The 21773-nt window shown below is 45.2% G+C and overlaps 1 long non-coding RNA gene and 4 other non-coding genes across 6 annotated transcripts; all 5 read left to right on the forward strand.

Annotated features, from left to right (window-relative positions):
- The first annotated feature begins 7191 nt into the window (after positions 1–7191).
- Positions 7192–21308, forward strand: LOC115465902. 2 transcript variants are annotated; one of them, XR_003941478.1, is made up of 8 exons: positions 7192–7327; positions 9463–9557; positions 10937–11003; positions 11787–11835; positions 13484–13578; positions 16244–16310; positions 17082–17130; positions 20758–21308. It is a non-coding gene; the product is annotated as an uncharacterized LOC115465902 (long non-coding RNA). The 2 variants fall into 2 exon arrangements; XR_003941479.1 differs by lacking the exon at positions 7192–7327 and adding an exon at positions 7359–7583.
- On the forward strand, positions 11053–11181 carry LOC115460862. The gene has a single exon (XR_003940634.1). It is a non-coding gene; the product is annotated as a small nucleolar RNA SNORA9 (small nucleolar RNA).
- On the forward strand, positions 11881–12014 carry LOC115460861. Its single transcript, XR_003940633.1, has one exon. It is a non-coding gene; the product is annotated as a small nucleolar RNA SNORA9 (small nucleolar RNA).
- On the forward strand, positions 16360–16488 carry LOC115460863. Its single transcript, XR_003940635.1, has one exon. It is a non-coding gene; the product is annotated as a small nucleolar RNA SNORA9 (small nucleolar RNA).
- On the forward strand, positions 17173–17306 carry LOC115460860. The gene has a single exon (XR_003940632.1). It is a non-coding gene; the product is annotated as a small nucleolar RNA SNORA9 (small nucleolar RNA).
- Positions 21309–21773: the final 465 nt, after the last annotated feature.

Below are 21773 nucleotides of genomic sequence, written 5' to 3' on the forward strand. Positions count from 1 at the left end.
TCGGGAACCACTGGATTAGAGGAAACAGTGTAGCTCAGGATCTAGCAAACATGACTTTACCGACTTGCAAGTGCTGGGAAGAGTTATGTGGTCTGTTACAGTTACTTTTTTTAAGTATTCTGGGGCCGCTTGGAAACAAAATGTATCGTCTTAATGTTATTTTTGTTCTGAAAGTTTAAGAAATGCACAACAGAGAGTCTCAAATGAACAGCAAGAACAATGACGGACAAAGGGAGTTTGGAGGGGATATAAAATTGGGAGAATGAAAGTCCATAGCTGGATGGTGCAGCAGCTGAGCAGAAAGCCCAAAGGAGGTGGAAGGAGACAGTATTATTCCCTCCGCCCCCCCCCCCCCCCAAAAGAGAAAGAAAACAACGAATGCCACACACATATAACAGTGCCTGTCTTTTCCAGAGATTTATGAATTCTCACTTCACCATCTGTTCACAAGGGACCTTTCAATATATGTCCTTGACGCACCATTTGCTAGGCAGCAGCCTGGGGTGTAAACAGCGCACAACGACCCACCCGCCCTTGGACAATTTAGGGAATCGTCATCCGTCTGGACTTAATCTATTCGCGCCCGTCCCTGTACCCAAACACCCTCCCTTGCTTCCGTCCCAAAGGACACGTGAAGCCTCTCCAGCAGCTCGGATGGTACCCGCCCCGGGCTCCAAGCCCCGCTCTGCCGCCTCGGCCAGCGATCGGTGGTGGCCCTGCGAGGACGGTATCCGGAAGCTCGGATGTAAGCCGCTCTCACCTCCCCCGGGGCTCTGTCCTCGTCCTCCGGCAAGCGATCAACGGCTGCCTTTCCCGTCCCCGGACAGAAACGAAAGCGAAAGTCGGGTTCTCCGACCGCCCCGGCCTGAAGCCGTCTCTATGCACGCTTTCACTTTCTGGAGCCGCCTTCTCTCCTCCCTCCTCCTATTAGAGCAAATAATAACCCCAGTTCTGAGAGAAGAGGACATTTCTCTGGTAAGTGAACGGTACTTTGCTTGTGCTTTGGGAACTTAAAGATTGGGGTTTAAAGGAGGAATTGTAGGTTAGTGTTAGGCAAACTTAAAAAGCAAATTTCAACAGCTAACAGAAAACAGCTAATCTCCATAGTCTTTCCACTTAGTTTTAAAAGCCTTGTACCACAGCATTAACAGATAGAATCTAACAGCCACTGCAGGATCTAATTTAGTATTCCCACCCACCCCTAGGACAACTCCTCATTTATAGTCAGTTATTGCAATTAGGGTAACAAGCAAGGAGTGCTCTTATAGAGTTTTAAATACATTTCATTACCATCTAAGAAATAAATACTAAATAAATCATACAATACACTATATAAAGTAAAAGACACTTTTATATTAGGCTAATATCCTTAATACTGTAGCAAGTTTTAGCAAGTTTTAAAATATTGGAAAACTCAAAAACACTAAGATGGAGTCAGCAGTCCAGCAGCGAGAGGGGTGCTATCCAGTCTTTTGCATTGAGTGTCACATGTATGATTATCTCCCAGTTGGTGAGATGTCATATGTTTGTGCCCGATGCAAAGAGCTCCTAGCTCTTAGAGAACATGTCCGTTCTCTTGAGGCTAGAGTAGCAGACTTGGTGGAGCTGAGGGAGACAGAGAGGTACATAGAGGAGACCTACAGGGATGTTGTAGAGAGGTCCCACCTCCAGTCTAGTAGCCCTTGTGCTACCTTGGAGGAGGGAGGTCTCCTAGAAGGAGAGCATCACCCTGGTGAAGTAGGAAGTACTCCTGTAGCCAGGACCTGCCCACCAGGGGATGTACTATCCTCTCGCACTGAGGATATGTCTCCAAGTGCTGCCCGGGAGGGAAAGGTTAGGACAGCTGTTGTAGTTGGTGATTCGATCATTAGGCATATAGATAGCTGGGTGGCTGGTGGACGTGAGGATCGCCTGGTGACTTGCCTGCCTGGTGCGAAGGTGGCGGACCTCACGCGTCACCTAGATAGGATTTTAGATAGTGCTGGGGAGGAGTCCGCTGTCTTGGTACATGTGGGTACCAATGACATAGGAAAATGTGGGAGAGAGGTTCTGGAAGCCAAATTTAGGCTCTTAGGTAGAAAGCTCGAATCCAGATCCTCTAGGGTAGCATTTTCTGAAATGCTACCTGTTCCACGTGCAGGGCCCAAGAGACAGGCAGAGCTCCAGAGTCTCAATGCGTGGATGAGACGATGGTGCAGGGAGGAGGGTTTTAGATTTGTTAGGAACTGGGCAACATTCTGGGGAAGGGGGAGCCTATTCCGAAAGGATGGGCTCCACCTTAACCAGGGTGGGACCAGGCTGCTGGCATCGGCATTTAAAAAGGAGATAGAGCAGCTTTTAAACTAGAAAGGGGGGGAAGGCCGACAGTCGCTCAAAAGTGCATGGTTCGGGAAAAGGTATCTTGCAAAGATACCTCACAAACAGGGAAGATAGGGTTTCTGGATAGTGAGGTTGCACAACAGACCGTGGTAGGCCAGGTGCCCTTAATTACAACTAAAGATCAGACAAAAGATGTCAAATCAATAGTGTCAGGTACTAAGCATCATGCAAATAAGAACAACAAACATACTCTGAAATGTCTATATGCAAATGCTAGGAGTCTAAGAAATAAGATGGGAGAGTTGGAATATATTGCACTAAATGAAAAATTGGATATAATAGGCATTACTGAGACCTGGTGGAAGGAGGATAACCAGTGGGACACTGTCATACCGGGGTACAAAGTATATCGTAATGATAGGGTAGACCGGACTGGTGGAGGGGTAGCATTGTATATTAAAGAGAGCCTTGACTCAGATAGATTACAAATTCAGCAGGACACAAATCACACCTTTGAATCACTGTGGGTTGAAATTCCATGTATAAAAGGGAAAAAAATGGTGATAGGAGTGTACTACCGTCCGCCTCGCCAGGATGAGCAGGTAGACACAGAAATTATAAAAGAAATCAGAGACGCGAACAAAATGGGCAATGTGATAATAATGGGTGACTTCAATTATCCAAATATAGACTGGGTAAATGTAACATCGGGACACGCTACAGAGATACAATTCCTTGATGAAATCAAGGACAGCTTTATGGAGCAGCTGGTGCAGGAGCCGATGAGAGAAGGAAAAATTCTAGACTTGGTCCTTAGTGGAGCACATGATCTGGTGAGGGATGTTATGGTACTCGGGTCGCTTGATAACAGTGACCATAATATGATCAGTTTTGACATCGACCTTGAAGTAACTGTACACAGAAAGTCAAATATGTTAGCGTTTAACTTTAAAAAAGGAGACTATGATAAAATGAGAAGAACGGTAAAAAAAAAACTTAGGGGGGCAACTGAGAGAGTAAAAACTGTACAACAGGCGTGGACGCTGTTCAAAAATACCATCCTGGAGGCCCAGGCCATACATATTCCGCGAATTAGAAAAGAAAGACGAAAGTCCAAAAGACACCCGGCCTGGTTGAAAAGTGAGGTGAAGGAAGCTATTAGGGCTAAAAGAAACGCCTTCAGAAAATGGAAGAAGGAACCGTCTGAAAATAACAAGAAACAGCATAAGGAGTGTCAAAGCAAATGCAAGGCGCAGATTAAGAAGGCCAAGAGGGAGTATGAAAAAAAGATAGCATTAGAGGCAAAAAAACATAGTAAAAAATTTTTTCGGTATATTAAAAGCAGGAAGCCGGCAAAAGAATCAGTTGGGCCGCTGGATGACCGAGGGGTAAAAGGGGCGATCAAGGAAGACAAAGACGTAGCGGAGAGACTGAATGAATTCTTTGCTTCGGTCTTCACCGAGGAAGATTTGGGTGGGATACCGGTGTCGGAAATGGTATTTCAAGCGGACGAGTCGGAGAAACATACTGACTTCACGGTAAACCTGGAGGACGTAATGGGGCAGTTCGGCAAACTGAAGAGTAGCAAATCTCCTGGACCGGATGGTATTCATCCTAGAGTACTGATAGAACTGAAAAACAAGCTTGCGGAGCTACTGCTAGTGATATGCAACTTATCCTTAAAATCGAGCGTGGTACCGGAAGATTGGAGGGTGGCCAATGTAACGCCCATTTTTAAAAAAGGCTCCAGGGGAGATCCGGGAAATTATAGACCGGTGAGTCTGACGTCGGTGCCAGGGAAAATGGTAGAGGCTATTATTAAAAACAAACTTACAGAGCACATCCGAGGACATGGATTACTGAGACCAAGTCAGCATGGCTTTTGTGTGGGGAAATCTTGCCTGACCAATTTACTTCAATTCTTTGAAGGAGTGAACAAACATGTGGACAAAGGGGAGTCGGTTGACATTGTGTATCTGGATTTTCAAAAGGCATTTGACAAGGTACCTCATGAAAGGCTACAGAGGAAATTGGAGGGTCATGGGATAGGAGGAAATGTCCTATTGTGGATTAAAAACTGGTTGAAGGATAGGAAACAGAGAGTGGGGTTAAATGGGCAGTATTCACAATGGAGAAGGGTAGTTAGTGGGGTTCCTCAGGGGTCCGTGCTAGGACCGCTGCTTTTTAATATATTTATAAATGATTTAGAGATGGGAGTAACTAGCGAGGTAATTAAATTTGCTGATGACACAAAGTTATTCAAAGTCGTTAAATCGCGACAGGATTGTGAAAAATTACAAGAGGACCTTACGAGACTGGGAGACTGGGCGGCTAAATGGCAGATGATGTTTAATGTGAGCAAGTGCAAGGTGATGCATGTGGGAAAAAAGAACCCGAATTATAGCTACGTCATGCAAGGTTCCACGTTAGGAGTTACGGACTAAGAAAGGGATCTGGGTGTCGTCGTCAATAACACGCTGAAACCTTCTGCTCAGTGTGCTGCTGCGGCTAAGAAAGCGAATAGAATGTTGGGTATTATTAGGAAAGGTATGGAAAACAGGTGTGAGGATGTTATAATGCCGTTGTATCGCTCCATGGTGCGACTGCACCTTGAGTATTGTGTTCAATTCTGGTCGCCGCATCTCAAGAAAGATATAGTAGAATTGGAAAAGGTGCAGCGAAGGGCGACTAAAATGATAGCGGGGATGGGACGACTTCCCTATGAAGAAAGACTAAGGAGGCTAGGGCTATACAGCTTGGAGAAGAGACGGCTGAGGGGAGACATGATAGAGGTATATAAAATAATGAGTGGAGTGGAACAGGTGGATGTGAAGCGTCTGTTCACGCTTTCCAAAAATACTAGGACTAGGGGGCATGCGATGAAACTACAGTGTAGTAAATTTAAAACAAATCGGAGAAAATTTTTCTTCACCCAACGTGTAATTAAACTCTGGAATTCGTTGCCGGAGAAAGTGGTGAAGGCGGTTAGCTTAGCAGAGTTTAAAAAGGGGTTGGATGGTTTCCTAAAGGACAAGTCCATAAACCGCTACTAAACGGACTTGGAAAAATCCAAAATTCCAGGAATAACATGTATAGAATGTTTGTACGTTTGGGAAGCTTGCCAGGTGCCCTTGGCCTGGATTGGCCGCTGTCGTGGACATGATGCTGGGCTCGATGGACCCTTGGTCTTTTCCCAGTATGGCATTACTTATGTACTTATGTACTTATGTACCAATGATAGAATAGCTGGGCTGTTGGACCACCCATTTTTCATAAATAATACCAGATTAATTAATTCAACCTTAAAGGTTTCATTGTTTTGTCCTGTAATAAATAGACATAAAACTTAGAAAAGAAGATTATACCTTTTTTTAAAATGTGATTTAAAGTCTAGCTTATTTCCGATCTGAAGAGGAAAGGTTACCTTCGAAAGCGAATTAAAATATGTATTAAGTTAGTCCGAGGGAAAAAAAAAGGTATAATCTTATTTTCTTTTCTCTGTTTTGATTTATTTCTCTTCTTTACCATTCTAAGTGGACTAACTGGGCTACCACACCGTTTCGGTTTGTCTTGTCGGCAATCCGTCATTGTTCTTGCTGTTCCTTTGAGACTCTCTGTTGTGCATTTCTTAAACTTTCAGAACAAAAATAACATTAAGACGATACATTTTGTTTCCAAACGGCCCCAGAATACTTAAAAAAAGTAACTGTAACAGACCACATAACTCTTCCCAGCACTTGCAAGTCGGTAAAGTCATGTTTGCTAGATTCTGAGCTACACTGTTTCCTCTAATCCAGTGGTTCCCGAACCTGATCCCAGCCAGGCAAGTTTTTGGGATATCCACAATGAATATTCACCAGAGAGATTCTGCATGCAGTGGAAGCAGTGCATGCAAATATAGCTCATGAATATTCATTGTACCATACAGTGACCACCTTATTTTTTTCTTTGATGTTTCAATATGCTTTTATTTCTTAAATTGTATCAATTCTCAAATTTTAATATGCACCTCATGTAAACATGAAGGAGGAGTGGCCTAGTGGTTAGGGTGGTGGACTTTGGTCCTGAGGAAGTGGGTTCAATTCCCGGCACAGGCAGCTCCTTGTGACTCTGGGCAAGTCACTTAACCCTCCATTGCTCCATGTAAGCTGCATTGAGCCTGCCATGAGTGGGAAAGTGTGGGGTACAAATGTAACAAAAAAAAAAATCATATATTAATTATATTTATTTATTTTAGTTGTTGCATTTGTATCCCACATTTTCCCACCTCGTTGCAGGCTCAATCTGGCTTACAATATTCATGAGTAGTGGAACTACATGAGAAAGTATACATTTAGTAATAACAGAAGGATTTTGGGTAACATGATAATGATAAAACATAATAGTATTTTAACGAGCAAACAGTAAGAAATATATAAGAATTATATAAGAAAATATACATTTTGTAATAGCAAAAGGATCTTAGGTAACATGATAATGAAAAACATGATAATAGTTATATTATTATTATTATAGGATAATTAGTTATATATTTACATGAGGTGCATATTAAGATTTCAGAATTGATAACATTTAAGAAATAAAAGCATATTGAAACATCAAAGAAAAAATAAGGTGGTCACTCAGAATTTAGTTCATGAATATTCTTTGTGGTTATCCGCCAAACCTGAGTGGCTGGGGTGCCTGCCTCCTCCAGGGCCAGGCTTGGGAACCACTGCTGTAATCAGCTCCTGTTGTGTTCAGTCCTAACCACTATCCTAATACACACACGACCGGTACCTAGAGGGTTAATGTAGTGCGGGACCCGGTGCCTTGTGGGTAGTCCGATTTACAGGGCTGTGCTTGCAATGCAGCGCTCTCGCCTCTCTCTGACCCTTTCTCTACGTGAGTATGGCTTCCTTCCTGCACGTCGATCTGGGCTCCAGCCTTTCTCTCCTAATTTGCCCTCCGAGCCCCTTCGTCCTCGGGGGATGGCTGGTGGGCGCTGGCTGAAGCTGCTGGAAGTCAGGTACCTGCTTCGATCTCTGGTCGGGAGCTGATTTGGAGGGAGAGAAGGTGATAAATTGGCAAACCAAGCCCCCCCCCCCCCCCCCACAGCACGTGGTGCCGAGATCCATATTTGCAAAAGGGAGTAGGACGGAGCTCAGTACTTCGTTTCGCTGGGCTTTGAATTCAGCAGTAGATATAATATTGTAGTTTATGATCAGGCTTCCTTATCGCATAGGTGCTGTCTGCGTCCATATTCTGGGCCATTTTCAAGAAAGGTAAGAGTTGTACAAAAGCTTGGAGCCGACGTTTTCCCATAAAAGAACAGGCCTCAGAGAGAACTGTGGAGGATCCGTGTTTTACCGAGATTCCCTGGAAAGTTCGTAAACTTCAAATTAAGCAGAACAGGCGTTTATTTAGATTCGCCATGAGAGATGGTGCTTCTCCTGTTATGAAGCTATTACCTTGTTTTCCTGTGAAAGTACTTATTTTGTTCAAGGCGTCAGTGATTGTTTTTAAGGAAGTGTTTGCCCTTTGATAGCCCCAAAAGTGTCACATTTTTTTCCACAGAAATATTTCTAGTCTTTTTTTTTGGGGGGGGGGGGGGGGGGTGGATCAGTGAAATCTTTCTGCCCAATATTTAAAACCATTTAACCAGCCAGGAACAGCTTCTGGTGGTTAAGCAGCACTGCAATATTCAGTGGGAGCGTGCTGGTTATCTTGGTGTTTCCTGGATAAACGGTTATATCATGCAATATAATTGGCTATCTACAAATATTCAGTACATCGCCAGGTAAGTTTGGTGGCCAAATAGCAGGTATAGCCTTGAATGGTTTAAACTTAACCTGCCAAAAATAAACCAGATTTTTAATGCCAGTCACACTAAAAACTTATCTCTCTATATAAAAGGCAACACCAACGTTCTATGAAGCCTCCAGCCGGAAGTGTGAAGGGGGCGAGATATCCGGTTTCCCTATGAGTGTCTGCCCCGCCCTCTCTGTAACACAGTCAGTGAAGGAAAACAGCAGAGCACCAAATCAAATCGCTGGCTCTGTAACAGTGAAGGACTCAGAGGGGGGAGGGGAGAGAGGCCAGAGGGCAGGGACACACACACTCCCACATGCACACAGAAGAAAACATTGCTAGCCCCCGTTTCATTTGCATCAGAAACGGGGCTTTTTTACTAGTCTTTTTATAAAACGCATGCTCTACCAACCCAACAAATGCCTGATCTCTGCAACACAATAACGCTAGAATTCAATTTGCACAAAACACAACTCTTCCCACTGTTCAAAGACCTTATGTGGCTGTCCCACATGAACTTTATCTCATCTCAACATGTAAACACCGGAGACTGCAAATGCACCTCCGGTATGATGTAAGCCACATTGAGCCTGCAAATAGGTGGGAAAATGTGAGATACAAATGCAACAAATAAATAAAAAATAAAATAACCTGGTATTAAATATCCAGGCTCAGCACTGACCACAGGGGGCAGGTTGGCTAACTCCTGCAGTCTGAATATTGGGCCCACTGCTTGTTATTAAATTCTATGGTGATGAAGGTTGGGAGGTGTCTACCAGCTTTGGGGGGGAGGGGGGGAGAGAGACTGAATCCTATATTTTTCGCCCATAATTACATAAGTATTGCCATACTGCGACACACTAAAGGTCAATCAAGCCCATCCAGGTCACAAATATCTGGCAAGAGCCCAAAAAAGTACAAAACATTTTATACTGCTTATCCCAGAAATAGTGGATTTTCCCCAAGTCCATTTAATAATGGTCTATGGACTTTTCCTTTAGGAAGCTGTCCAAACCTTTTTTAAACTCTGCTAAGCTAACTACCTTTACCACATTCTCTGGCAACAAATTCCAGAGTCTAATTACACGTTGAGTGAAGAAAAGTTTTCTCTGATCCGTATTAAATTTACTAGTTTGTAGCTTCATCGCATGCCCCCTAGTCCTAGTATTTTTGGAAAGCGTAAATGGACACTTCACGTCTACCCATTGAACTCCACTCATTATTTTATAGACCTCTATCATATCTCCTCTCAGTCGCCTTTTCTCCAAGCTCATAATGCTTCTGATCTAATGTATGTCACTTCAGAACTACTAGTTTGCTTTAACCTATAATGTGACTTGTTCCCTTTTACAGATGGTGGAAATAACAAAGATAAAAGCAGCCTGAGTGAATGGTGTAAAAGCTGTCCTCCTGCCCAGTGATTAGAGAGTGAAGACTTGCCTGCACAGGTGTGTGAAAAAAAAAAAGAGCTTAAAATCAGGTCTCAGGGTGAAACTCATTAACCCCTGGATTCTATATATGGTGCCCAAATTTGCACGCTGAAATTTCAGCATGGATCCAAGATGTGCATGTAAACCAACTGGTTAATGAGCTGTTAAGCATCAATTAATTGACCTTAATTGGCACTAACTGCCAGTCGTTAACACTGGGTGCCAAAATCCATAGCGCACAACTCAAACCGGGGTGCAGCCGGGGAGGCACATGAGAAGGAATGGGACTTGTGTGTTTTTTTTTGTAACTACATTCAAAGCGGTTTACATAGTATATACATGTACTTATTTGTACCTGGGACAATGGAGGGTTAAGTGACTTACCCAGAGTCACAAGGAACTGCAGTGGGAATCGAACTCGGTTCCCCAGGATCAAAGTCCACTGCACTAACCGCTAGGCTACTCCTCCACTAGTGACATTCCATGTAGAAGCCTGCCCTTGCAGATCAGCAATGTGGCCACACAGGCTTCTGTTTCTATGAGTCTGACGTCCTGCACATACATGCAGGACGTCAGACTCACAGAAACAGAAGCCTGCGCGGCTGCGTTGCTGATCTGCAGAGGCAGGCTTCTACATGGAATGTTGCTAGTAGAATAGCAACATTCCATGTAGAATCTCAAATAGTAGCAACATTCCATGTAGAATCTCAAATAGGGAAAGGGAAATGGGACTTGATATACCGGCTTTCTGTGGTATTTTGCAACTACATTCAAAGCGGTTTACATTATTCAGGTACTTATTTGGTACCTGGGGCAATGGAGGGTTAAGTGACTTGCCCAGCGTCACAAGGAGTTGCAGTGGGAATCAAACCGGTTCCCCAGGATCCAAGTCCACTGCACTAACCACTAGGCTACTCGTGAACATGCCAGAAAGGCGCTATTGTGAAACACTGCATGCAACATTTACGCACCATGTTTCAGGTGACATAAATACTGGCGCTGAACTTTGGACTTCCATCGGCTTGAAACGCTGTTTTATAGAGGGCGCTGATTCCAGAGCGCCCATACTGCTGATTTTTTTCCCCAGCACCGATTTATGAGGGCCATCTATAGAATTCCCCCTAAATGCCCAACATTTATCTTGTTGGATGGACTGTACAGGTCTTTTTCAGCCATCATCTAGTATATTACGATGTAACAGTCTTCCCATTTTTGACTTTTGAAAACAGAATAATGGTGTTCCACTTGTAATATATGGTAAGGTTTTAATTTGGATTTGAACATCTGGGACTGCCCCCCCCCCCCCCTCTCTCGGCGGCTATGCTGGGTTAAGGAACACTGCTGTACAGAGCTGCAGGTTGATGTATTCCCTTGTTTCCTGCTTTCTCTCAATACAGATGTGAAATGCATTCTCTGGTGGTAGTTCCTGCATCTGGAATATGGACAGCGGATCTGGAAAGCAAGGTGGGATGCTGCAGATGGTGGGGTCACTATCCCACCTCTCTGCACTCTTAAGCAGGCCTTCCAGCATGGTGAGGTTTGCTGTAATCTTGCCCATTCCTGCAGAGCCTGCAAGACAAAAGCTTGAAATAGTTTGAGGCCACCTCCATCTAGGAGGGGGCTTTAGAAGTTTCATACAGTTCCCTGTTTCACCTAAAACGAGTGTAGGAAGTTTGGAGGGGTTTTTTTTTTTGGGGGGGGGGGGGAGTTGTAAAGTATTTCAGGTTTTTTTTGACTGGGCATTTGCCATCATCTGTAGATTAGCCAGATTTGAGGCTTGTACTAACAGGTTGTTAGTGGCTGTGAAATGTCCAGCAGGAACCTAAGAATCTTCTGCAGCTGGCATATATCTTTGACACTGTGGCAAGGATGTACGTCCATTTGCCATTTGGTTAGGGAAATCTTGTGAGGGAATATATGCTAAATTAAGTGTACCTGTTTAGAAATGCTGAATTAGTGCACATAAAGTTGATTTATGAGCCCTGTTATGTGCATTAATTACATTTTACATGCATTCATTTCTGAAAACAGAAAAATATCAGCCAGAAAATCCAAAAATGATCCGGAAACAATATTTTATTATACACACCTGCCCTATGGACAGGAATAACTGGTAAGAGTGATAGTTGATGGCATAAAAAGACTACATTTACCCTGTGTTTACCAGCAGTTCACCAATATCTGATTTTGCTGTTTCAGAAACACAACAAAACTCCATTTCTTGTTATCATGTCTTCTCTGTTACAGATGTTTCCTGCAGTTTCTGGACCTGGTGAGCAGCCGTTGACTTGAGGAGGTAAAATGCTGTTGGCTGTTGCCTTTGTCTCCTTCTCTGCTCTTTCAGCAGGCCTTCCAGCACGGCTGGGTTTGCTGTAACCCTGTTCATTCCTGCAGTGTCTGCTAGATAAACCCTTGAGACGGTTTGAGGCCCCCTCCTGCCCTTCTGGGAAGGGGCTTTAGAAGTTTCGTACAGTTCATATAGTTCTCTCAATTCATAGTGTTAGTGTTGAGACTTGTGACTATCAGATCTATGTTGTTTAGTGAGTGCCGGAGTAGGTCAATTCTAGACACTATTTGTATATGTATGTGTAGGGTTACCATTTTGTGTCCTCTGAAAAAGAGGACACATGTCACGCCCCCTGCCCCGCCACGCCCCTGCGGGTCCTCATTCCACCCCTATTCCCCCCCCCCCCCCCCCCCCCCCCCCCCGTCACATAGTCCCTTCCCCCCCCCCCCCCCCCCCCCCCGTCACATATCCCCACCTCACTTACTATATAGCCCTGGTGGTCTAGTAGCGTCTTCTCTTCGGGGCAGGAAAGAGCCCCCTTGCCTGCTGCATCGTCCTCGGTCTGGCTGGGGATTCAAAATGGCCACCGAGAGTTGAAGCGGCCTCGCGAGAGTTCAACTCTCGGCGGCCATTTTGAATCCCCAGCCAGACCGAGAAGGATGATAGACAGGGAAGGCAGCGCTCCGGGCAGGAAAGAGGGGGTTCTTTCCTGCCCTGAAGACATCACTAGACCACCAGGGAACATGGAAGGGGAGGGGACAGGAGACCAGACCCACGGCGCCGATTGCCCCCCCACACGCCCACCGCACGCACGTGCCTGCCCGCACCCGCGCCCACGTTTGTCCAGAAATCCGGACAAACGTGGTTGCGGGCAAAATCCGCCGAACGCCCCGGACATGCCCTCAAAAAGAGGACATGTCCAGGGAAATCCGGACGAATGGTAACATATGTTTGTATCCTCAAATCTGGAGGGGGCGGGGGTTGTCTGATGGGCTTTGTTTTCTTTTTGGATTGTAACACTTAATTTTTTTTAAAGAATTGAACTGAAGAACAAGCATGATGTAGCTTCTCAGTAGAATAGGGTAAAGCAGTCAAGACACTTACATAAATACATAAGTATTGCCATACTGGGAAAGACCAAAGGTCCATCGAGCCCAGCATCCTGTTTCCAACAGTGGCCAATCCAGGTCACAAATACCCGGCAAGATCCCAAAAATGTACAAAACATTTTATACTGCTTATCCCAGAAATAATGGATTTTCCCCAAGTTCGTTTAATAATGGTCTATGGACTTTTCCTTTAGGAAGCCGTCCAACCCTTTTTTTTAAACTCCGCTAAGCTAACCTTCTTTACCACATTCTCTGGCAATGAATTCCAGAGTCTAATTACACGTTGAGTGAAGAAAAGGTTTCTCTGATTCGTATTAAATTTACTACTTTGTAGCTTCATCGCATGCCCCCTAGTCTTAGTGTTTTTGGAAAGCGTAAACGGACGCTTCACGTCTACCCGTTCAACTCCACTCATTATTTTATAGACCTCTATCATATCTCCTCTCAGTTGCCTTTTCTCCAAGCTCATAGTGCTTCTGATCTAATGTATGTCGCTTCAGAACTACTAGTTTGCTTTAACCTATAATGTGACTTGTTCCCTTTTACAGATGGTGGAAATAACAAAGATAAAAGCAGCCTGAGTGAATGGTGTAAAAGCTGTCCTCCTGCCCAGTAATTAGAGAGTGAAGACTTGCCTGCACAGGTGTGTGAAAAAAAAAATGAGCTTAAAATCAGGTCTCAGGGTGAAACTCATTAACACCTGGATTCTATATATGGTGCCCAAATTTGCGGGCTGAAATTTCGGCATGGATCTAAGATGTGCATGTAAACCAATTGGTTAATGAGCTGTTAAGCATCAGTTAATTGACCTTAATTGGCACTAACTGACAGTCTTTAACACAGGGGGCCAGATGCACTAAACTTTACGAGCCATTAACGAGCAAGTAGTAAACCCCCGGCATGCACTAAATACTTCCCCCCCCCCCCGACGACGGTAGCAGCTAACGCAAACGGAATGCAGATGAGCAAATTGTGTAGAAACCCTATTGAAATGAGATGCACTAAGCTTTTCCGATTGCCCTAAAGCTGGGAAATCTGACGAGAGTCTGTACCTCTCGTTGGGGCTGCGCGGTCTTGGAAAACTTATAAATGTAAAAAAAAAAAAAATCGGGAGGGGCAAAAACGACCAAGTGCTCGTCAGGAGCGTCCTTTATGGACGTTCTTCACTGTAGTGTATTATAAAAAATATCACAGGCTCCGATGCTGCAGGCATCCGCTGCACCTACCATTACACCGCTCCCTCCTCCCCCCTGCATTGAAATCAGAGCTTTCCGCAGCTGCGCCCCCCCCCCCCCCCTCCTTCCTTCCTTCCCTCCCTTGAAATGACAGCTTCCGCGCCATCCTCTGCCCCCGCCACCCCCCCCCCTGAGGTCGTCGCCGCCGCTCCACCCATCACCCTCCGTCTGCCACTGGGCCCTCACAGCGCCTCTCACTTCCGTGTGAAGGCGCTGCACCGGCAACAGCTGATCGCCTCTCCGGACTTCCCTCCTTTCCTCCCTGGCCCACCCTCGTCTGACGTACGTAACCTACGTAAGTTACTTAAGTCAGACGAGGGCGGGCCAGGAAGAAAGGAGGGAAGTCTGAAGAGGCGATCAGCTGTTGTTGCCGGTGCAGCACCTTCACACAGAGGTGAGAGGCGCTGTGAGGGCCCGGTGGCAGAAGGAGGGGGGAGGGACGGTGGTGACCTCGGGGGGGGGGGGGGCCACGGGGGGCGGAGGATGGTAGGGAAGCTGTAATTTCAAGGAAGGAAGGGAGGGGGGCTGGGGCTGCATAAAGTTCTGATTTCAATGCAGCGGGGAGCGGCGGCAACCTCGGTGGGGGGGGGGGCAAGGCCGTCCATAAAGGACGTGTTTGGGGTTTTTTTTTACGTCCTTGGCATGCGCAGAGCAGCCAGCATAACGCTTGGCTGCTCTGCACATGCTCTACCGGCTGATTATCCAACGGTTTTATGAGGGATTAGAGAATACAAGTGAGCTGCAACGAGCAGCTCATTTGCATTCCCTTTCCTTCATGCATAGCCGTTCCCTACCGATTCGCTATGGAATTCGGTAGGGAAAGGCTCTAACGACGACTTTAGTGCATTTTGCCCTGGGTGCCAAAATCCATAGTGCACAACTCAAAACGGGGTGCAGCCGTGGAGGCACATGAGAAGGAATGGGACTTAATATACTGCCTGTGTGGGGTTTTTTGTGGTTTTTTTGTAACTACATTCAAAGTGGTTTACATAGTATATACAGGTACTTATTTGTACCTGCGGCAATGGAGGGTTAAGTGACTTGCCCAGAGTCACAAGGAGTTGCAGTGGGAATCGAACTCAGTTCCCCAGGATCAAAATCCACTGCACTAACCACTAGGCTACTCCTCCATTAGCGACATTCTATGTAGAAGTCGGCCCTTGCAGATCAGCAATGTGGCCGCGAAGGCTTCTGTTTCTATGAGTCTGTTACGTGCAGGATGTCAGACTCACAGAAACAGAAGCCTGCGCGGCTGCGTTGCTGATCTGAAGGGGCAGGCTTCTACATGGAATGTTGCTAGTAGAATAGCAATATTCCATGTAGAATCTCAATAGTAGCAACATTCCATCTAGAATCTCCAATAGTAGCAACATTCCATCTAGAATCTCAAATAGGGAAAGAAATGGGACTTGATATACCGGCTTTCTGTGGTATTTTGCAACTACATTCAAAGCGGTTTACATATATTCAGGTACTTATTTGGTACCTGGGACAATGGAGGGTTAAGTGACTTGCCCAGCGTCACAAGGAGTTGCAGTGGGAATCAAACCGGTTCCCCAGGATCCAAGTCCACTGCACTAACCACTAGGCTACTCGTGAACATGCCAGAAAGGCGCTATTGTGAAACACTGCATGCAGCATTTACGCACCATGTTTCAGGTGACATAAATACTGGCGCTGAACTTTGGACTTCCATCGGCTTGAAACGCTGTTCTATAGAGGGCGCTGATTCCAGAGCGCCCATACTGCTGATTTTTTCCCCCAGCACCGATTTATGAGGGCCATCTTTAGAATTCCCCCTAAATGCCCAACATTTATCTTGTTGGATGGACTGTACAGGTCTTTTTCAGCCATCATCTAGTATATTACGATGTAACAGTCTTCCCATTTTTGACTTTTGAAAACAGAATAATGGTGTTCCACTTGTAATATATGGTAAGGTTTTAATTTGGATTTGAACATCTGGGACTGCCCCCCCCCCCCTCTCTCGGCGGCTATGCTGGGTTAAGGAACACTGCTGTACAGAGCTGCAGGTTGATGTATTCCCTTGTTTCCTGCTTTCTCTCAATACAGATGTGAAATGCATTCTCTGGTGGTAGTTCCTGCATCTGGAATATGGACAGCGGATCTGGAAAGCAAGGTGGGATGCTGCAGATGGTGGGGTCACGATCCCACCTCTCTGAACTCTTAAGCAGGCCTTCCAGCATGGTGAGGTTTGCTGTAATCTTTTCCATTCCTGCAGAGCCTGCAAGACAAAAGCTTGAAATAGTTTGAGGCCACCTCCTTCTAGGAGGGGGCTTTAGAAGTTTCCTACAGTTCACTTTTTCACCTAAAATGAGTGTAGGAAGTTTGGAGGTTTTTTTTTTTTGTGTTTGTGTGTGTGTGTGTGGGGGGGGGGGGGGGGGTTGTAAAGCATTTCAGGTTTTTTTTGTCTGGGCATTTGCCATCATCTGTAGATTAGCCAGATTTGAGGCTTGTACTAACAGGTTGTTAGTGGCTGCGAAATGTCCAGCAGGAACCTAAGAAGCTTCTGCAGCTGGCATATATCTTTGACACTGTGGCAAGGATGTACGTCCATTTGCCATTTGGTTAGGGAAATCTTGTGAGGGAATATATGCTAAATTAAGTGTTTAGAACTTCTGAATTAGTGCACATAAAGTTGATTTATGAGCCCTGTTATGTGCATTAATTAACAGAAAAATATCAGTCAGAAATCCAAAAATGATCTGGAAACAATATTTTATTATACACACCTGCCCTATGGACAGGAATAACTGGTAAGAGTGATAGTTGATGGCATAAAAAGACTACATTTACCCTGTGTTTACCAGCAGTTCACCAATATCTGATTTTGCTGTTTCAGAAACACAACAAAACTCCATTTCTTGTTATCATGTCTTCTCTGTTACAGATGTTTCCTGCAGTTTCTGGACCTGGTGAGCAGCCGTTGACTTGAGGAGGTAAAATGCTGTTGGCTGTTGCCTTTGTCTCCTCTGCACTTTCAGCAGGCCTTCCAGCATGGCTGGGTTTGCTGTAACCCTGTTCATTCCTGCAGTGTCTGCTAGATAAACCCTTGAGACGGTTTGAGGCCCCCTCCTGCCCTTCTGGGAAGGGGCTTTAGAAGTTTCGTACAGTTCATATAGTTCTCGCAATTCATTGTGTTAGTGTTGTGACTATCAGATCTTTTTTATTTAGTGAGTGCCGGAGTAGATCACGTCTAGACACTATTTGTATATGTATGTGTATGTTTGTATCCTCAAATCTTGGGGGGGAGGGGGGTTGTCTGATGGGCTTTGTTTTCTTTTTGGATTGTAACACTTAATTTTTTTTTAAGAATTGAACTTAAGGACAAGCATGATGTAGATTCTCACTAGAATAGGGTGAAGGAGTCAAGACACCTTGTCTACACTGTGGACATTATATTAGCCTTACGCACAATCTAGAATTAAAAAAAAAATGAACATTGACACTGAATGCAAGGACTATATGCTCTGAAAAATTACAGTCAAGAGCAAAAAAATATTCTAATATATGAAATTCATTTCACTATAAGCTAAACATTACCTGTGCTTGGAAACAATCACTACAGGTTCCTTTCTCATGGGATCCAGCTTCCGCATGCCTCAAGTTTGATTAAAATGCTTCATCTTAATCAGAGGCGGCTCTATAGAGTCCAATTGAGGCCGTGGCCTCGGGCGGCAGGTTTCAGAGGGCAGCAGTGCAGGCAGTTGGCCAATTAAAATGAAAGAGAAGACGGGAGAGTTGGGAAGGGGTTTACAAGGAGATGGCTATTGATGTTCATAATGAGCTGCGACTCGGTTTACTGGTTTGTATCAATTGTACTTTATTTTCAATAAAAATGTTTGAACATAAAATGAAAGAGAAATTCCCATGCTTGGCAAAGAGACTTATGTGGCAAGCAAAGAGCAGGAGCCAGACATAGCACTGCTATACGTGCATGAAGTTGCTGTTGCTGCTGCACAGCTCCACTCTATCTTGCCTAGTGGCACCGCTGACTGCTTTTGCTGCTGCCATGGCCTCTCCCTCCCTCCCCACCCCCACCAATACAGCCCGACTGCCTTCTTCAGCCACCACCTGCTCCGGGCCCAGGCCCAACTGCCTTGAGGCAAGCATAAGGCAGTGGCAGCACAACAGCTGACCTCATTGCATTCTGCTGTCTGGTTCCTTTTCTGCCTGTGAGTATCTGGCCCCTCATATCTTCTTCCATCCCTTCCCCCCCCTCCCGTGACAGCACTGCTTCCGCTACTAAAAGGTAGCACTTCTTCCATTTCTCTCCACCATGACAACTCTCATAATTTGCCCCCCCCCCCCTCATGGCTTGACAGGTTTCCTCCCATTAACACCCCCCCACCATGGCATGGTGGGTTCTCCTTCACCTTTCTGGTCTGGTAGCATAGGTGTCTTGCCATCCTCCTTTGGATTCCATAGGCTGCTGGCACTCACATTACCCTTCTCTGTATAGAGTCCCACCCCTGAGGAAACAGGAAATTACATCACAGAGCAGGATCCAGTACAGAGAAGACTGACTCCGGAGCAGGAAGCCAGGCAGCATATGAGAATCTGTGCCGCTGGGGAAGGCTGAGGAGCCAGGAAAGTAGAGATGAGACTGCCGGGGGGGGGGGGGGGGGGGTGCAAAGAGTGAGACAGTGTCAGTATTGGAGAGGGGGCAAATGAGATAGGTACTACTGGAAAGGTAGGGGAGGACAAAGGCTGAGGGTGAGATGCCGTACTTGAGGGCAAAGGGTGAGGGAGAAATGCAGTACCTCTGGGAGATGTCGGGCTTCCTGGGTGGAGCCAGGGATAGAGGGGAGATGGCAAACAGTGGAACCATATGGGAGAGGAAGGGTCGTCAGAGATGAGTGAGGAAGGTAGCGAGTACAGAGGGTAGAAATGTGGTAATGGGAAATAAGTAAAAAAGATAAAATGGAAGAGGATGCTGCTGAAGGAGTGAGGTGGGAAATGGAAGAACTAGGGGTAACAGCTGAGTGAAGTTTGATAGGTAAAGCACTGCTTTAGCAAAATGATGTAAGCAATAAACTTTAGTAAATGGGCCCCTTATATTTTTTTTCACTAATGTCTGTGTTTACAAAGGCGCGCTATAGACACATTAGCATTTTTAACGCTCATTAAACGCTAACGCGTGTCAAATGCTAATGCGCCGATAGGAATGTATTGGTGTGTTGGCGTTTAACGCGCCTTAAATTTAAAAACACTAACCTTAGTAAACATACCCTTAAGTGATGATCTGTGTTTTCCTTGTGTAAAAGAAATGAGGGGGTCATCTAGCACATTTGTCTCTTTGCTGTCATCCCCGGCCCTGGGAATTGTATGAAGATCCATTGAAAGATTAGTGTTTTCTTTTGAGTTGATATGAATTTTTTTTTTTTAATAATACCTTTTGGGATTGTTTTTTGCCTCCAGTAATCTGATTGAGTGGGTGATGGGTCTCCTCACAGTTTTTGCAGTGCTATCATGATGTAGTGGAGTTTTTTTGGACGATTGAAATTTGCATTCCTAATATTGTGTACGGTTAGGTGGCATTATTATTATTATTTTTTATTCTCCACTATTTTGGCAGTTATGTTTTGGGAGTACTATCACCATACAATAATTTATTTTTTGTTTAACAGCAGTATAGTTGGTTGTTGTCAACTTTGAGTGCTGCTTCCCTTGAAATTTTGGTTGACTTGTAGGTTCTATATAGAAACTAGTAAAAAAGCCCCGTTTCTGATGCAAATGAAACGGGGGTTAGCAAGGTTTTCTTCAGAGTGTGCATGTGGGAGTGTGTGTGTCTCTGCCCTCTCTCCCTTCCCCTGTGCTGTCTGTCCCCTCCCCCTCCCAGTCCAGTCCTTCAGTGTTAAGTTTCCTGCTGTGCTGTGTTTGTGTTACAGAGAGAGTGAGGGCGTCTCTCTCCCCTCCCCCCTCTGAGTCCTTCACTGTTACAGAGAGAGGGATTTCGTGCTGTGCTGTTTTCCTTCAGTCATGGGGAAACTGGATATCTCTGGCGCTTCACACTTCCGGCTGGAAGCTTCATTAGAATGTTGGTGGTGCCTTTTATATATATAGATCTGTAGCAGCCCATCTTGTTCTCTCAATTTCAGAGATGGGGTTGGTGCAGTTTGAGTTCTTAAATTGGCACTGGTATAGTATGGTAGGCTTCCGAGTGTCTTGTTTGAAAGGTTTTGTTACAGTGTCTGGTAGTATAGGAAGGTTGTTGCTATCACTGATTTAACATCAGAGTTTGTACCATAAGCTGTAAAGTGAAGTAGCCCTTGAGAGAGTTTTATTGCAAATGTATAACTTACATAAAATTGTCTTAAGTGTAGAGCTGGCCTGTCTGAAATCCCCCCCCCTCCCCCCACCCGGGCTTGCTTTTAAAGTCTCTGCAGGTCTCGGTTGTAGTTTTTCTGCCGCTAGACTGCAGCTTCACTTTGGCTGCTGGAGACGCTGTTGCACCCCTGCTGTAACACTGAGCCCCTTTTGATGCGTTTGTGAAGGAGGAAGGCAGGAGGTTGCTGAACTGCCACTTGATGCTACTTCTAATATAGTATTCATTTTATTTTCAGAAATAGCCAGGCTTGGTCTGCAACGTCAAATAAGAAGAAACGTCTGTCTGGAGCACACTATAAAAATGGAGGGAATCGAGAGAGGCTGCTCTATCAAAACAAAAAGGAGCCATGCTAAAGTTTCTTACAACGGAAGCACTAGATTCTCAACATGAAGAATTGTTTTGAGGTTGAAAATCTTACTGGCAAGGACAGAAATAGTACCGCTCTTACAGATGCTCCTATAGAACTGACTTATCACTACGTTTACATCTGCTTCACCGATGGATGAAGAGGTGGCTGTGCCTGATGGAGAAGCAGTTGCATGTGGGAGCGTGATGGAACCGGAGGTTGCAGTTTCCTCAGAATTACTTCCATGGTTTCTTGAAGAGCCAGGGCTGTGGCCTGAAATGAGCAGTAAACTGAGAGACTTTCTTGTACTACATGGTCCAAAGCAAGTGAAAGCTTTCAAGTTTCCAAAAGATCCTGTATACAAAAGAAGCTTCTATCATGTTTTGTTTTTGTACATTTATACCCCGTGCTTTCCCACTTGTGGCTTACATGGGGCAATGGAGGGTTAAGTGACTTGCCCAGAGTCACAAGGAGCTGCCTGTGCCTAAAGTGGGAATTGAACTCAGTTCCTCAGGACCAAAGTCCACCACCCTAACCACTAGGCCACTCCTCCACTCTTGCTACTATTTGAGATTCTACATGGAATGTTGCTATTCCACTAGCAACATTCCATGTAGAAGTCAGCCCTTGCAGATCACCAATGTGGCCGCGCAGGCTTCTGCTTCTGTGAGTCTGACACAGGACGTCAGACTCACAGAAACAGAAGCCTGCGCAGCCTTCTACATGGAATGTTGCTAGTGGAATAGCAACATTAACATTCCATCTAGAATCTCCAATAGTAGCAACATTCCATGTAGAATCTCCAATAGTATCTATTTTATTACATTTGTACCCCGCACTTTCCCACTCATGGCAGGCTCAATGCGGCTTACATGGGGCAATGGAGGGTTAAGTGACTTGCCCAG

This window comes from Microcaecilia unicolor, chromosome 1 (genome assembly GCF_901765095.1).
Source record: "Microcaecilia unicolor chromosome 1, aMicUni1.1, whole genome shotgun sequence".
Lineage (NCBI taxonomy): Eukaryota > Metazoa > Chordata > Amphibia > Gymnophiona > Siphonopidae > Microcaecilia > Microcaecilia unicolor.